Source organism: Diceros bicornis, chromosome 1, assembly GCF_020826845.1.
Source record: "Diceros bicornis minor isolate mBicDic1 chromosome 1, mDicBic1.mat.cur, whole genome shotgun sequence".
Lineage (NCBI taxonomy): Eukaryota > Metazoa > Chordata > Mammalia > Perissodactyla > Rhinocerotidae > Diceros > Diceros bicornis.
Genome location: NC_080740.1, coordinates 50667316 through 50681836, shown reverse-complemented (window position 1 = coordinate 50681836; position 14521 = coordinate 50667316). Strand labels below are relative to the sequence as shown.

At 39.1% G+C, this 14521-nt stretch overlaps 1 protein-coding gene across 3 annotated transcripts in view; it reads right to left on the bottom strand.

Moving 5' to 3' along the window:
- Positions 1 to 14227, bottom strand: part of CDC42SE2 (CDC42 small effector 2) — a 100577-nt gene extending 86350 nt beyond the window's left edge. The window contains exon 1 of one of the 3 annotated variants that reach the window (XM_058539917.1): positions 14133 to 14227. The gene's annotated coding sequence lies outside the window, so the exon portion shown is untranslated. The remainder of the gene's footprint in view (positions 1 to 14132) is intronic. The other 2 variants (XM_058539934.1, XM_058539909.1) reach the window with 2 other exon arrangements.
- Positions 14228 to 14521: the final 294 nt, after the last annotated feature.

Below are 14521 nucleotides of genomic sequence, written 5' to 3'. Positions count from 1 at the left end.
TGCTGATACATGCAACAAAGATGAACCTCGAAACACTATGCTAAGTGAAAAAAGCCACTCACAAAAGGCCATATACTTTATGATTTCATTTATATAAAATGTCCAAAAGAGGCAAATCCAAAGAGACCCAAAACAGATTAGTGGTTGCCAGGGGCTGGGGGGGGGACGGGGGGGGATGGGGAATGACTGCTAATTTCTTTTTGGGATGATGAAAATATTCTAAAATTAGATAGTGCTGATGGTTGCACAACTTTAAAAATGTGACTTAAAAAGATGAATTACAATTCTGACACCAATTCCGATGTGCAGAACACACCAACACTAAGCACTTCTCTGAGACCAACCGGGTGTCCTACAATTCAACTCAATTCTGACACTATCTACCTAATGACAGCATCAGGTAAAGGGCTCAGTCCAACAAGACTGCCCCTTCCCCTCCAGGGGTCAATCATAAGTCCAGGTTGTCACCTGTGCTTCTGAGGGCCCCACAACCCCCTCCTTGGGTCGATTAATTTGCTAGAGCAGCTCACAGAACTCTGAGAAACATTTTACTTACTAGATTACCAGTTTATTATAAAAGGAGATAATTCAGAAACAGTCAGGTGGAAGAGATGCACAGGGCAAGGTACGGGGGAAGGGGCGCAGAGCTTCCATGCTCTCTGAGTGCACCACTCTCCCAGCATCTCCACGTGTTCACTAAACAGGAGGCTCTCAGAACCCCAATCTTTGGGGTTTTGATGGAGGCTTCATTACACTTGTGATTGATTAAATCATTGGCGATTCAGCCTCCAGCTGAATGGAGGTACATAGCCCCTTGCCCCTCTGGAGGTCAGAAGGATGGGGCTGAAAGTCCCAACCCTCTAATCACAAGGTTGGTTCTCTTGGCAACTAGCCCCCATCCTTAAGTGCTTTCCACAAGTAACCCCATTAACATAACAAAAGACACATTTATGGCTCTCATCACTTAGGAATTGCCAAGGTTTTAGGGGCTCCCTGAAACAGGGACAAAGACATAATATATATTTCTTATTATAAATCACAATATCACACGAATTATCTCAATAAAGCTGTCATAAAAAAAGAAAATAATTTCCTCTCAAAAAAAGGGGGGACGAAGTGTTATCTCCTAGGGTATACTCTCAGAGGCAGAAATACTACTTTTTGATATATGCCAAACTGCTTTTGAAAAGGGTTCTACACATTTATATTCCCTCCAGCAATATATTTTTTACCTGTGTTACAGTATTCAGGTAAATTAGCACCATTTCTTAAATCTTAAATCTGATATGAGAAACTTGTTATTGACTATTATTAAATTTCAACATTTTTTTCCATATTTCAGTCATATTTTTCTTTTGCAAAAGGTCAGTTCTTACCCTTTAAAATAGACATCTTTATGCACACAATTGTTATACTAGACACAAATGCTTCAATTTCTCAGGAAACACAGAAATTAGTCACTTTCTTACCATTTTGGTCAGCAATAATTAACTCATCCTAACTCAGCTCTACTTCAGCTTTTAACTTGAAAACTTTCCTTGAAGTCAAAATACTTTTTTAAATAGTCCCAAGAAACATTCTCCTCCTCAGACGGGCAGATTAAAAGGACATGACATATGAGTCCACCTTGGTTACATATATTTCCAGTTTCCTGACTACAATTCACTTTCAAGTGAAATGTCCAAGTGACCACGGACATATTTTAAAACAATACGGAGTAGTAGAAAGGAAATGAAACATTTGTTAACACTTTCTACAAGCCAAATACCTAATGTGTACCTCATTTAATCCTAACAAACCTATTACCCTGACTTAATCAAAAAAGAAAATAAAAATCACCAAGGGTAAGAGCTTGCCATGCTGCAAGTTATGTGGCAAAGTTAGGGATCAAACCGAGGTGTGCCTAATTCCAAAGTCCATATTCTTTCTGCCACTTTACAGTGCTTCCCAAGCTTACTGACTCTGAAAATCAGACAAGACTCTGAATACTAGTTCTGTCACTTACTATGTGACTAATTTCTAAGCTTCTTTAGTGTGTATGTAGCATTTTTACAAAAACAAGGTCATTATTCACTGAATAAATATAAAAATGAGGCTAAAAATCCACCATGAAATGAAACTTTTAAAAAACACCAATTTTTTAAATAGCAAAATGTATGGAATAGTTGTAAACACTTTTCTTGAATTTATATCAAGATTCACTTTACCTTCCAACAAGCAGTGGCACTTGGCATATCCATTTACAAATATGTGATCACTCTGGGAAAAATGTTTTTTTTAGGGACTGACTGCCAGTCTCCACTTTAGACAACAAATGTATCATTTCTCAGTAGAAAAAGCCACATCAACTACACTGCTTTTTATTCTTCTTTACCACATGAGAAACGTTTTCAGCAATATATGCACCATCCAGGAAGTAGCACTGCGGGGGTAAGAGAAATGTCTACTTTGTCTACTTAAGAAGAGATAAAGACTGCAGGAGCGTATGAGCAAGCAGTAACACAACACAGAGAAAGACAAGGTCAAGAACAATGAAAACAAGGCAAGAAATCAGCGGTCTCCTCCACTGTAGGTAATGGACACTACGAGGCAAAGGAAGAGTTATTTAAAGTATACAACCCTTAAAAGACCTCTGACTAGCTTTAAAAACTGCTACTTTAAGATCCAAACAACTACTTAACAAGATTGGGACAGATTTCCAAAGGATGCATACACCACTATATATCAGTGATTCTTCCACAAGGCTTTTCACATTCATGAAACAAAAATCGACTCAAACATTAATACAAGAATTCTTGTACTAAAATTTTCTTTTTCCAAGAACTCCCTCACTCTTCATTCTGACATATAAAAAGGGAAGCAATACCTAATAAATAAAACTGTCACAATTTGGATAGATGAAGGCCTTCAATAAAACACATTTTATTCTAATATTATTTCAATATTAATGCATCAATGAGACTTGGAGCAGACCAAAAAACATGAACTTATCTACAAGCCCCATAATTTACCCTAGGGCTATTATTAAAATAATTCTACTGTACATAGAATCATGTACTGTTTTCCTTAGCTGGTATAATACAATCAGACTATTGTGCAGTGGTAAGGGGACTCTTAAGAAAAATTACTGCTGAAGTAGTTCTTGTCTCGAGGTGACTTACCACATTCTACTCTCCATAAACATCATCGTTTTTAATCACAACTTTACTTACAGCTTTACTCTACGTCAAACAAAATTTTCACTTCCCAATGAGATCCTTTCAAACTGAAGTAATAAAAAGTAATGCTTTTATGATCCCTATATTTGCTAAAGTGAGAAGTTACAGAATAGTATGTGTACTAAGATCTTACTTTGTGAAAAAACATTTATTCATTGATTTGTCTGGAAGGACATTCATCAAAACATTACCAGTGGCTACCTTAGGGTGGTAGGATTATGGATGTGTGTTTTCCTTTAGCTTATTATGTATATACTGATTTTCTGCATTGAAAATAAGCTATTTTTTTTAGTGCTTGTGCATACTCTTACGCACAGAACAACTTGAGTTAAAGGATAAGAAATCTAGCTGCCATATTTTAATTCAATACCAATTCAAATCCACTTACTCAAAGTTAACATAACACAAATGTTGCTTAAGAAATGTTAGTGAAATCCCTGAGCCAACAAAGGTCAATTTTTAAACAATAAATTTCCTCAGATGGGAAAATGGTGCCTGTAAGAAAGAAGTAACTTCATATCTCTTTATAGAACTGTGGGGGTAAAGGTGGTAAATGGCTTGGAATGTCCAGGTGATCATCAGAAAGACAATATTAAACTAGTAAAACTTGAGAAACAAGATAAAATCATTTCATTGATTTAGAGACACTGATTCATAGAAGAAACCAAAGAAAGTAAATGATCAGATACAGTAGGTAAGCACTTAGAGAGGATGATAATGAGCAAAAGAAAAAAGCCACACACACACACAAAAAAAAAAACCTGAACTCTGGTGTACTTATGTAAATCATTCTGAAAAGCAAATGAAAAAAAAAAAAATGTTATCTAATGATACATAACTCAAACTGAATCAGCTCTGCTTTCTTTCCCAGAAAAAGAACACCTCTCAATGGGCTTAGCGCTCAGTAGCAAAACCAAGAACACCCTCAGAGGCATCTCAAGATTCTGTGCCTGCTTTGGAATGAAGTAATTAAACAATTAGGTATACAGTTAAGCAAGTAATATACAAATAGCTAATTTTTACATTATATGAATCTAGAAGCAATCATCAGATGTGAAGGGAATGCAACTTTGAAAAACAAAATGAGGCAAAGCACTGAGGTAATTTCACTGACTCCCATGAAAAAATTAACTTTAAAACCAAAATAAGTAAATGGCTAAACCATTTACTTGGTTAAACCATAAGAAATTGCTGATATTCAAGCATTTTTTTAAATCTATAAGAATAGCAATTGTACATGGTCCCACTCAGTGGCCTGCTGATAGAGATTTAATTACCACCTGTCTGGAAAAAAAGGCCCAAATTTGTACCTTTTGCTGATTCCCATGTTTTACACAGTCCCACCATCGCCAGTCTCAAGCTGCCAATATGATGTCACTGAACGTGGAGTTGGAGAGATACACACGATCAGCTAAGGATCACCAGAACAGTTCCTAAATTTTCTCATCCTTTTCCACAACAGGCTTTTTGCCTGAATAATCCAGTTTCCTCATTCCCTAAGTTAAAACGCATACACTTTTGACACTTTAAAATATCAGTACACTAAAATTCATTCACAAGAAAGAACAGATGAGATTGGTAACCTGTTTCACTCATTCAACACTTTTTTACTGAACACCTATTTGGCGCCAGGTATTGTGGTGGGCATTGTGGACAATAAGGAACAAGACAAGGGAGATCCCTGCTCTCATTTAGCTTATAATCTATTTGGGGACACAATTAAAAAAAAAATAAAAATACATAATTTCAAGGACTGACAAATGCTACGAAGAAAGCAAAATAGTGATGGGGAGCTATTTTAAACTGAGCGGTGAGGAAATGAGGTGATATTTAAGCTGAGATCTTAAAGATAAGAGGTCAACTTTGCAAAGATCTAGGGAAGACCATTTCTGACAGAGGAAACTAATGTAAAAGCCCTAATGAAAGAACAAGCACGGCATGTTCGAGAAAGTGAACAGCTCACCTGGCTAGAAGGTAGTGAGCAAAGGTGAGATACTCTGAGAGGCTGTCAGGGTCATACCATACAGATAGAGTGTGATTGAGTGTGTATTTTCTGAATGAATATAGTTTACATTTTATTCTGAGTGGACTGGGAAGCAATTTCACATAGTAGTTTAATAAACGTGTTGAAGGAATGAATGAATGCATACTTTAATCTATTAGTTTAATGACCCTTTATGAGACTTAGGTCACAGCCAATTAATTGTATTCACTTTTCTCCACATGATCATTTTGGTTACTAAACAATCTAGAACATTATGAAGGTAAAGCAACATAGTATGGTAGGCCTCTAACTACGAATACAGTAGAAATAAACTTACTGGTAGGACTACACGTCAGTTCAGAAATGAGGATCTTATTAATCCAAGATGGTTATTTCATGTGAAATGCTAATATACGAATTCAGGGAAGTCAATGTCAAATTCTAATGAAGACGACCTAATTAGTCTACAAAACAGAAAGATTAACTCAAAACTGTAGGCAAACACTTGCTAGTGTGACATCCAAAATGACTTTACATGGCATGCAAATAAACTTAAAAAATTATAATGATATGTTTTAATATGAAAATTTTTTATATTTTCATTTCATATTTTAAGGTAAAAGAAAAATATAATATCAAGTCTGATTTACAGGTATTATTGCTTAGGAATTAAAGTAAAATATCAAACACATACAAGTTTAAATTATATTTTCATATTACAAAAACTGTAAATATATAAACACATACATGGCCACTACTATATGGCCATGAAAATTAAGTCCATATTATGGCCACATAAAAGTCTATCAGACAAGTCAATGAAGACATAAAGTACTGCATATTACACAAAAATAAGGAAACGTTTCGACTAGTTTATGGAAAATAATTTATGCTTATACATAAAGAATAATTTATTCAGGAACTTCTGAGTCACCTATTTCAACAATTTATTCAAAAGGTTTTTTTTAGGGGCCAGCCCGGTGGCGCAAGCGGTTAAGTGCACACGCTCCGCTGCGGCGGCTCAGGGTTCACAGGTCCAGATCCCGGGTGCGCACCAACGCACTGCTTGTCAAGTCATGCTGTGGCAGCATCCCATATAAAAGTAGAGGAAGATGGGCACGGATTTTAGCTCAGGGCCAGTCTTCCTCGGCAAAAAGAGGAGGATTGACATTAGGCATTAGCTCTGGGCTGATCTTCCTCACAAAAAAAAAAAACAAAAGATTTTTTTTTTTTAATCAAACAACAGGAAACAAAACCTATAACCCAGAAAATAAAGTTAAAAAAAAAATCTTGTCTCAGCAGAATGAAATACTGAAAGTTTGCGTATCATTAATCTCCCTTGTGCTCTCATTTCCCACCTAAATATCAATTAAACTGCAGTTTAAAAAATGCATTTAACTATATTCAAGTAGTTTTCATTTAAGAGCACAAATATGCATACAGTAAATACTAATTGACAGAGCTGTGTACATTGATGTAGCTAGCTGCTAGCTTACCACAGAAACACAATTAAGTGTACTTACAGGCCCCTCCCTTCTTTGAGGGGGTAGTAAACTGGTACTGTGGTACTGAGAGGACAGGCACACTAACAATTTTTCGTACAATGAAAATCCCTCCCTAAAATTATGAGACTTCTGTTTGAGCTTTCTACAAAAAAAAAACAAATAAATAAGAAAAGCTAAGAATATTGTCAGGTAAACTGCTTTCTTAGTAACAGTAACTGCTTTTCCTTAATAAAAGGAGTTTGGCAACAGTAAAGCAACTAAGTATTGGCTCTCAAGCTCATTTGAGCCCATACCCTTGATAAAAGAAAGGTGTAATAGACTCCAACTTGAAGTGTCCAAGTCCATGTAAGTCACCAACACTTAGAATTCAAGAAAAATACCTTAAAAGAAATATGGGGCAAGCCAAAAATATTTTTTTTAAGTGATGTCACCCTACTTCCAAATCAGGCTTTCCTTTTCTTTATTCCATTTACCTTACCTCTCTTATTCCTTTCCTATCTCCTTGTCCCCTTCCTGTGTATTTTCACTTTCCATACACAAAAACTGATTTGAAACTTTTCCTCTTTTTTCTATATTTGTGTTTACTTAATTCTTATGAGACTATATGGTTTTAGATGAAATAGTTTTAGTCACAGAAACATACATATAAGCTGTTATCAAAGACATGACTAACAAGATAAGCGGCCATTCATTTAGCAAATGTGAGTGCCCACCAGGTACCAGCCACTATTCTGAATACTGGGGACTCTTCAGTGAAGAAAACAAATCTCTTTTCCTAAAGACACCAAAGCAAGACTGGGCTTGGCAGGTTCACGAAGCTTCAAGGAGACCTATGCGCCTGGTGTAGAGTAAGCCCAGGAGAAACTAGTAGGACGTGTAATCAGAGAGGCTGGAGGCACAGATGATGGAGGGGCCTCGTAGGCACTGCTGTATTCTGGCTTTCACTCTAAATGATATGGAAAGCCACCGAAGGGTTTTGAACATAGGAGGAAAATAATCCAACTTTCATTTCAAAAGGATCACCCTGGTTGCTAAGTTGAGAACAGAAAAGAGCAGAAGCAGAAGGGAGACCAGGAAGGAGACTACTAAAATAACAAACGCAGGAGATGATGGTTGCTTAGAGAGGGGGGCAGCAGTTGAAGACAGCAAGTTGTGGTTACATTTATTCTTAAGGTAGATTTTAAAGTAAACAAAGGACATACTTTCATGATACATTATTTTGAACTAGATGTGGGAGTGTGAGAAAGAGGAGTCAAAAATGTCTACAAAGTTTCAGCCAGAGAAACTGAAAGATGGAGTTGACGTTTAATAAGATGAGGAAGACTGGAATGGGAACAATCACTGAGGTGGGGGAGGGAAGGAGGAGGATGAGGAGTTCAGTTTTGGCATGTTAAATTTGGGATGTCTAGTTGGAAATGTTGACTAGGAATTTGGGTACACAAATCTGGAGGTTGGGAAAGAGATTCAGACTAAAGATAACATTTTTAGTTTGAAATATATGATAATTCTAGCTACAGGATAGGATGAGATCACAAGAGACTACGTATAAATATAGAAGAAGTCTAAACATAGAGCTCTGGGACGTTGCCTTATTTTTTAGAAGCTGGGGCAACAAAAAGGAACCAGCAAAAGAAACTGAAAATAAGCAGTAGTGTCCCAGAAGCAAAGGGAAGAAAAGCTTCAAAAGAGAGAAAATTATCAACCACATCAAATGTTGCTGCTGCTACATCCAGTAAGATCAGGATTGAAAACTGACTAGGGAATTTATCACCAAGGAAGTCACTAGCAATCTCAACAACAGCAGTTATGGTAGAGTGAAAGAGAAAAAACCTGATTGTAATGGATCCAAAAAAGATAGGGAGTACTGAGGACCACAAATAACAACTCTTTTGGAGAGCAACAGCCGAAGAAAGATGCGGTGTTGGGGGAGGTTTGGTTTTGTTTTTTCAAAAGACGGGAGATATTTCAGCATATCTATATGCTGATATGAATGATCCAGTAGAAATGGGGAACACTGATGATGCGTCTCATTGGCAGGCAGAACAGAATGAACTCTGAGGCACTATAACGTCCTTGACAGAAGGGAGACAGAACCAAGGGCAAGGGTGGAGGCGATGGTCACAGCACAAGAGGAAATGCACAGAGTATAGGTGCAGATGCAACGAGACATGCAAAAGTTTTCTTCTGATTGCTTTCATTTTTAATATACAGGAAACAAGGTCATCAGCTGAAAATGAAGAGGAGAAAAGAGGTGCTAGAAGTTTAGGTTTGAGGAGAGAGACGTAAAGCAGTCATTTAGGGGGATAGGAGAGTGATTCAACCAGGGAAGTGTACTAAGATAACAGGACTGTGGGCAGCACAAAGAGCCCTCCTGCGGTCAGTGATCATAAATTTAAAAGGAGACCAGGTCAGCGTGGGTACGTTTTCCTTAAGGCACGCTCAACTGCCAGGTACAGGCTGGACTAGACAGAGAACTAGATATGGGGGGAGGGGGGGAAATGGGGGGGAGGAGACAGGTCGCCAGGTGGAGACACCAAAGGGAGAAGTGCTACAAGGAACTGAAGGTGTATAAAAGGGAGAAATTATAATAGTGGACCATGGATTCAAAGCAGGGTAAACAGTCAAGTGAGGACATGGAGGAAGGGGGCCTAGGACAGTAAAAAGGTGGTAGCAGCAATGGATTGTAGGTCCCATACACAGAAGTACTGTTCAAGTAGGGGTACTTGACAGAAGAAGCTGGCAAGACAGGATGTCGAGGCCCTGGTGGAATGCCTGAAACTGTGTTGTATGAAATAACCTTAATAAAGTACAGGCAGGTCTGGTTAAAATGTTATAGAACTACCTTAAAGACTAAAGCAAAACCTCTCCCTGGGCAAAGTGAGCCTGCAGATGAGGGAAACTGGAAGGCTAAGGGACTGGAGCAGAAGAATTCTATCACAGGAATTGTAGCTGGAGGTTCCCAGTCATGGAATCCCCAAGAAAACCATTTCCAGCACTCCTGGACAAAGAGTCGGCTTTGAACAACCTGCTCAACTCAGAACAACCTGCTCAACTCAGAAGGCAGCAATGCCAGATCACGAGAGCATGAGTCACATTAAAACCATACCTTTTCCCCCAATCCCCTTTCCCCACTGGGCGGGACCCTGGACAGGTGAGGACAGCATACTGAAGAGGAGCCTCCTAGGACTCTTCCTCCAAAGCAGGCTTCTAGGTCTGAAGCAGTTCTGCACTAAGGAAGAAAAGTTTTAAACTGTGTAAACAGTTTGAACACTGATTATTATACTGAACTGTACCTTCTAATGACTAAAATAAGATTATTATTGACAAGTGAGCAGACCACTTTTTATTACCTAAAAGTAACTAGAAAAGCTACATGATCTTCCTAAGAGCTCACAGAGAGGCAGGGAAACGCTTAATCTATAGGGCGGGTTTGAAGGTACAGCGAGAGAAAGAAAGTTGTTTTCTGCTTAAACCTTATCAAGTCCCCATCCACTGAAAATACCAGTCCCACAAACATCCATGGATTCCCATGATATATGGGGTACAAAATATACACAATGCTGAATATAGGAAAAATTCATTTTTGTTTTATTAAGCAAAAAGTGAAAGTAGATTAAGTCAAATGAAACAAAATGATTTTATGTTTTAGTACAACATGCTTACAAAAATTCAATCATAAAGATTTAATAAGAAATCTTAGTATGAATTTCTAACTGGGCAAGCTATAAAATGAAATATCAGTGCTCATCATTTAGTCATTTTCAGACACCTAAATTTAACATGGAGTTATTAATGCTTTCAAGGAAAAATAAGGAGTTTGTTTTACTAGAACTCATTCTGACTAAAATACACAGATAGGTATTTTATAGTGTCTATGTTTATGATAAAGACAACTTATTACCAAGTCTTTTGGCTTTCAGTTCAGAAACTTCCTTTGGAGGGGGTCCCAGAGCAGTTTCAGCTAAATCCTACTTTGTTCATTAGTTAGTATTATAGAAAGGTTCAAGTATACTTAAGCTTTGAACTGACGGAGCAGTATGCATAAAGTTAATTATAAATAAGCTAAATTCCAAGTTTTTCCAGGTAGTATGAAAAAAAATCAGAATAAACACCCTCACCTAGTAAGTAAGTATTAAGGATAAGACATGTTTCACTCAGTTCCTCTCAAGAATGCACAGGGAACCCATAACATCCCCCTCTGAGACAGATCTAAAATATACTAACATTTAACATTCAATAAAATGTTAAAATATTTCTTTTATGAGAACTGAGATTAAGAATATTTTAACAGATCAAAACCAATATTCATTTGCAATTCTGAGAAAAATCTTATAAAGCCTTAACAAAATATTCCAGACTCATCCTAAAGCAGATGAGAAATCTAAACACTGTCAATGATTAAAAAAAACAACTGAGACATAAAAACATAATAGCAACCTATCCTAGAAAATAAATGGGAGAAATTAGTTACAAAGCACTTTGAAAATGTTTTATACAAATGCTAACTGATACTCTCTCACAATCTATACAGGCGAATACGGGCACGGCTGCAATATAGCATATCAGCATCATTCTTAATCACTTTATTAATTACATCTGAGAAAGGAAACACTTCCTATATCATTCTAAAGGGTATAACAAAAAAAGAACCCCCACCCCCCCAACACACACACATAGCCCGATGAAGAAAGAACTAATATTTCAATTATTCCAACAATTAAAAATAGGATGATTCCAGAATTTATTTAGCCTCAAAACATTATAAACTACTCCAATATAGGAATAATACTTTGAAAACAATTATAGTATTTTTTTTTACGGTACAAAAAAATAGTCATTATGGGTTCTTATTTCTTGGAAAAATTATTTTAACATGTCTCAATGCTGTTGCCTGTCAAGAACTCTGATGAAGTTCTTATCCAAATAAAATATGCCATGCATTTTTTATTCAACATATCACAGCTTGCTTATGTTGTTCTTTACCATTGCTATTATTATTTACTATTAGGTTTCTCATCAACACCAGACTATGAGGAGTATATTGTCAAGTAACTCTTCCTACAAGAAATAATACATTTAAAGAAAAACTCTCTACCACTGAAATTTGAGGGATTACTTTCCTTATTATTCCTAGGAACAACCATAAAAAGGCAATAGCCAGTAAGTCTAAAAATCTGAAAGTTCTATTTGAATGTATACATTATCTTCAACAATGTAAAAGGTGTTACAAACAGTGGTAAGTCAAAAGGGTCCACCTAAATTCAAAAGCTATCTTTAAAAAAATTATTAATCTACATTATTTTGTAATGATCAAGATTGACTTGGGAGCACATTAATTTGGGCTTCTGAAGAAACCAAATAACTAAGTACTGTTTTTTTAAATCAGATGTCAATAAGTAAAAACAGCCAATGAAAGCTTATGTTTAGAATTCATAAATACAGTACTACAAATCCCATCCTCTTTTCAGTAAGTTTTATCACAGTTGTAACTAAAGCAAAAGTCCAAATATGGAACCACAAATTATCACTAAGTCCTTCCCGTTCAGCACTATCAAGTCAATACTGTATTATTTGTAAATGGTGAATAAAAGGTCAGAATAAAATTTCTGAAAGCTACTTTATTTAAAAATATTTCTTATAGAAAAGGAATCCACTGCTTTTCCTTGGAGATTTTTAAAAATAGAAAATGATGCAGAGCAAAGATTATTTACAGAAAACAGAACCGGAAGTACATTACTCATCAATAAATACACTGTACCAAAATCATCTAATATGGGAGAGGGACAGAATAAAAATAGTAGTTTGCTAAACCTCTTCTTCCCTTCATTTTAAAACGTAGATAGATTTTATTAAACTGACAATATGAAAATGTAACCCGATAATCTTAGCCTCATAAAGTTACTTATTAACCCTTATATAGACTGTTGCTGACCTACACTTCCTGTAGTTTCACCTGCCATCTTTCCCAATTCTAAGTAGGCACTAGGGGTATAAGACAGTCCCCGCCTGCAACAACCATAATGAGGAAAGAACTTCACGCTCACGGTTAAGAAAAGGATAATTGAGGGGTTTGTTTCCCCCTAGAAACTCAGTATCCACCACAGGTGCCGGTACGTAATAGGTCCTTAATGAATGCGGCGTAAATGGTGAGGTTTAACTATATTAATACAACGTTCGTTTTCTTTTCCCCCTAAATTTACAGTTCTCCCTTGCTCAAAAAGCAACTCAAGTTCAAGCCACCGTCCCTCAAAAGCACATAAATTTCTTTATTCATAATGAAATAGAAAGTTGGGTCTCAAAAGAACAAAATACAATCCAGGCACTTCTTCTTCTTCCCCACCCTTTGGAGAGAAAATTAGAAGGCTTATTTTTAAGAAAATGTCTACCAACCTGCCTCAAAAGGAAAAACTTCACATTTCAAGCATTTTTTCTACGCTTGTAATACTGATGATAACTGATTATTCATCAACAATAAGTATATGTTGGGTAAAAACAAACAAAAATTATATGTTGTTTGCCAATGTTTTTTTCCTTAATTTGAGTCAAGAGGGTATGTGCCTAAATTTGACTAGATGTGAGATCAGCTTTGATGTTTCAAGATTCATTCATTCAGTTAAATATTTTACTGAGCATCTACTATATACCAGGCCCTTTAACAAAACTGTAAATCTTGTAAGCTGAACATCAGCACCAAATTCCCCTACAAAAGCTTATCATTTAAGATAACAGCAGCTAAAGAGGAATCCCAATGTTGATTCATGGACACATGAAGTCAGCCCATCGGGGTTCCTTTTCAGCTATTAATGCGGCATCGGCGAGCCGCTACCTACCACGCCCGTTACCAAAAATCACAACTCAAGCAGCAAGCGCCGGGTAAAACAACCTGTACGAGTACACGAGCTCCTCCGAGGAGCTGGTCAGGGCTTGCTCTGCGGGGCCCAAAGGAACCGCGGCGAGACCCGCGGGCGGACGGCGCCGGGCGCCTCAGGCTCGAGTCCGGGCTCCGGAGCCGGGGTCCCCGCCCCCCCGAAACCCTCACCTGGACGGCGCGGGCCCTCTCTGCCCGCCCCTCGCGCCACCCTGCCGACTTCCAGACCCGCAAAGTTGGGGGGAAGGGGTCTTCATCTCCATTTTACCCCAGGCGGGCGGTTGGGTTGGCTTCCTCAGCCGCCCGCCTGCCGTGAATTTTGAACTGAGCATGGAACCCTTTCTCAGAGAGAACGGAAGAAACACCGGAGGCAGGGTCCACATGAGGACCTCGCCCAGACCTGAAAATGGAGCCGCAGGCTCAGCTCACAGCCTGCAGCGCGCCGGGCAGGGCCGGGCCGCCCTCGCCCCGGAGCCCTGGGCAGCGGGGGTTCCCGGCCCCGGGTCCCCGCCCGGGGGGCCGCGAGGGCGAGGTGCGGGGGCCCACGCTGCACTCACCGCCGCCTTTGTCTCGGCCGCTCGCTCCGGCCGCTGCCGCTCTCGGCGCCGGCTCCGCGGCTCCTGCCGCCCCCGCTCCCGCAGCTGCGCTCCCCGGCGCGCTCGCCGCTTCCTGGCCCCGCCCTCCCCGCCCAGGCTCGCGCGCGGGCGGAGCGAGAGGCGGCGCGCTCCCCGAGAGCGCAGGGAGGGCCGCGCCGCCGCGCCGCCGCGCCGGCCCCGCCCCTGGCCCCGCCTCGGGGTGGGTTCTGCCCGGACCCCCGCGCCGCCCCGCGCGTGAGAGCTGTGCGGGCTAGGAAGTGCCCTCCCAGGCGAGCCGAGAGCCTGCAGCCCGAGCGCAGCCCGCGCGGGAAGGACGCGCCGGAAGATGGCGACCAGGGCTGAGTGGGAGC